This window comes from Canis lupus, chromosome 13 (genome assembly GCF_048164855.1).
Source record: "Canis lupus baileyi chromosome 13, mCanLup2.hap1, whole genome shotgun sequence".
Taxonomy (NCBI): Eukaryota; Metazoa; Chordata; class Mammalia; order Carnivora; family Canidae; genus Canis; species Canis lupus.
The window spans coordinates 53606291-53610034 of NC_132850.1; the positions used below are offsets into that span (position 1 = coordinate 53606291).

General features: G+C 41.9%; 1 pseudogene; it reads right to left on the minus strand.

Moving 5' to 3' along the window:
• Positions 1–480: 480 nt before the first annotated feature.
• LOC140602243 (ribosomal L1 domain-containing protein 1-like) lies at positions 481–1943 on the minus strand (annotated as a pseudogene).
• Positions 1944–3744: the final 1801 nt, after the last annotated feature.

Sequence of the window (3744 nt, forward strand, 5' to 3'; positions counted from 1 at the left end):
TCTCGTAAGTTCCACAGTGAGCCCACTCTAGGCCTGTGGAAAAGCACTGGGAGGGTTTGCACAAACCTGGGTAACAGAGCCTCGGTGAACAGATGGTGGAAAGCAGACGGGGTAAGGACCACAAGTTAGGGATTCAAGTCAAAGCAACAGTATCGGGAAGGCCTGCAGTTTGCTGGGCAGTAAATGGTACTTTAGTAAGCAAATGGCCAGCCTCAGAGAAGCAGAGACAAGCACTGTATTTCCCCTGTCATATTAGCAAATACACAGAAGGGCAACTTAAAAAATGGATTTACTTCACAACTACTGGTTCTCTCGCCCACAAACATACATCAGAATTACCTGCGAAGGTTCTAAAAAATATTTAAGTCTGGGCCTCACGCCTGGAGAAGGCTGCAAGGAGTGGGGGCTTGGGATGCTGGCATTTTCAAAAAGCTCTTGGGGGAGTTCAGAGGTTGCCTTCTGCTTGAGTCTCTTGACTTTTTAGGTTGACTGGAGTACTTTGCGCTTTTGGGGCCACTGTTTGGGGGTGTGGGGAGCTTTCTTTGCAGATTTATTAGCAGTAGTAAAGAACTTGGCCCCTGGCTTTTTGGTCTTCTGTCTTGGGTCTTTTTTCCCCAGTGAAGAGTTTCTTTCTTTCTCTGCCTCTTCTTTGATTCTTGGCTTCTTCTCTAGTCCGTTACCTGGAGTCTTGGGCTCTGCAGCCTTTGGGGTCTCCAAACCCAGAAAGGCCTTTGTCTTTATTCCATGGGGTCTGTTGGGACCAAGGCTCTTTTTTTGAGACTTCTTTCCTGCAGCGTGGTTTTGCATCTCTACGTTTTCTTTCGCTGGACTCCCTATTGGTATGAGGAGTGGGATCTCGTCTTTGGACTCATCTTGCACCTTCTGCTGGGTTTTTCCTCTACCGGCCTCTTTCTTCTCACAAGCTTGCACCTTCTCCTTCTGGGGGGCAGGGTCCTTTGCAGCAGCATCACTAGTTTTGGGGTCTGCATCCTCTTCCTTCGGGGCCAATGCGGCCTTTCTAGCCTGTTTCATAAGCCTTTTTTTCCTTCTTCTTTTTTTGTTTTTCACAATGCTCTTTTTGTTTTTGTTTTTTCTTTGCTTCCTTTTTCTTCTGACTAGGAGTGCACATTCCCTTGGCTTCATCCTGACAGCTGACAAATGAGGAAAAGATGGGCAGGGAAGCTGACCTCGCCGTCTTCACATACAAGAGTTTCACGCTCTCCCACTTCTCTGGCAACTTTTGTGAAAGCCTCTTCGAAACAGCCATGAGGTTATGAATGACGTGTTCCACCTCCATCCCAGTGTGGCCAACGCGGATAGCACTGCAAGAACCACTCCTAGAGATGTTTAACACGGTGCCACCTATGCACTCATTAATATCCCTGGATAAATTCTTGGCCAGAAGGTTCACAGGTACTGGAACTTTCTCTCTGTGGTAGAAATGTCTCCCGACGTGTGACGGTAAGAGCCACCTGGTTGTCGCATCAGTAAGGAAGAAATCAGAACTTCCCAAGAGGCAGAGCTTGGCTTCATAGGCTTTATACTCCTTTTTTTAGAGTTCAGAAGGGGGTAATCTGAGAAAGGGTTTTAATTCCATGCTTGTTCAAAAGCTTCTTGTAAAACCATCCTGTCTTTTCAGGAGTTAAATTGGGTTCATCCTGGGTAAGTAAACAAATATCTGTTAAATCTGATTGAACACCACGAGGCAAGGCCTGTCTGACCCTCAGTTCTTTACTTGGAATCTTCCATAATATCACCATCAAAAATAAATTTTCATTCTCATTCAAAAGCAAGCCATTCGCGTTCTTCCTGGACCTGGGGTGTGCAAACAGAGCTTCCACCGCTTTTCTCATCTGCCCTTGGTCCAGCTGCTCCTCCGTCTCTGGAGTGGAGGCTGAGGCTGCAGTTGAGGAGGATGGTGAGGGGGGAGCTGAACCCTCCATGTGGCTCTCGCCTCGCGCAAGCGTGATACCCAGGGCTCTACAGTGGATATTTTTATACCCAACCCTTTGTTCATTTTCTTGGTTATTTCTTTAAATTAAATTCTTCTAGTTTTAAGTAGTAATAAATCATAAGCACATTCAGCTCATTAGAGTATACATTTATGGAGCACCTGCCATGTGTGGTTATTGGGGATCCTAATACAAAAGACATTAAAATTGCTTTCAGAGAAGTACTATTACAATAAGAATGTTTGTAGGTTAAAAACTCTTTTTTTTTTTTAATAAAGACAGCTAAAGCCAATAAATGTAGCCTCTTCACTTGTACAAGATTTTACAAAGTATGAAGCTTGCCACAGGGTGGCACTAATACATTTCTATTGAATAGTGCTATGTTAATGAGTTTCTTCCCTGCTAATCTATTTTTTTGGTGAATTGTAACTGGAAAAATATTTTGGTTTAGTTTGACATTTAAAAAATTGGTTTACATCAAAAAACACAAAACAGGATTTTTATTTAAGAACTCAAATATTATATATACTTTTAAACCACAGAGATTGACAGGTGATTTCCCTTTTAAAAGACCAAAAATCAAATTATTGAACATGGTGTATGCACACACATATGCACAGATGTTTATATACATACATATAAATGCTTATAAGTACTATAAACATATATCATATTTGGGTTCTTAAAAATCCTGTCTTGTGTTTTTCAATGTAAACTAGTTTTCTAAATACATGTATGTGTCTTATTGTGTGTGCGATAAGAGAGTGAAATACACTTTTCGGAGCTGGGTTTATTTTCTGATCTTGTGTCTAACAGAAACTTTAGTCTTTATATTTTAAATTAAGCATCCTCAGCAGTCCATTTCTTTTTGTTTGTTTTTGCTTTTTTTTTTTTAATTTTATTTATTTATTCATGAGAGACACAGAGAGAGAGAGAGGCAGAGACTCAGGCAGAGGGAGAAGCAGGCTCCACACAGGGAGCCCGATGTGGGACTCGATCCAGGGTCTCCAGGATCACATCCTGGGCCGAAGGCAGGCATCAAACCGCTGAGCCACTCAGGGATCCCTTTTTTTTGTTGTTGTTTTTAAAGAGATTTTATCCATTTATTTATGAGAGACACACAGAGAGGCAGAGACACAGGCAGAGGGAGAAGCAGGCTCCCTGTGGGGAGCCCAATGCAGAACTTGATGCCAGGACTCTGGGGTCAAGACCTGAGCCAAAGCAGACATTGAACCATCGAGCCACCCAGGCGTCCCCAGCAGTCCATTTTTTCTGTCTCCTGCACCAGAAAAATCTTAGGGGCAAGGGACTTGTATAAAGTACACTCTGCCATTTACTCTTGCGTCCTCCCATCCCAACCATTCTGAATGCACCTAGGGGGTGTTACCTCCCCACCTTCATAATTAGTGCTCTTAGTGAGCTTCTGTGAATGACCGTTACACCTACATAATTAATTATTATGTCTTTCTGGTGAAATGACTTCTTTATCATTATAAAATAGACTTTTTTTTTTTTTTTTGAAATAGACTTTTTTATTCCTGGTGGTAGTCTTTGCTCTGAAATTTACCATCTAATGCTAAGGTAGCCAGGGTAACTTTCTTTTGAGTCTTCCTTTTTTATATAATCTGACAATCTCTGCCTTTTAATTGGGGCATTTAGATCATTTACTTTAGTATGACTGTTAGTATAGTTAGGTTTAAATCTGTCATCTTGCTATTTGTTTCTATTTGTCTCATCGAAATCTATGTTTCCCTTTTTCTCCTTTTCTGCCTTTTTGAGTTTAAGGCTTTTC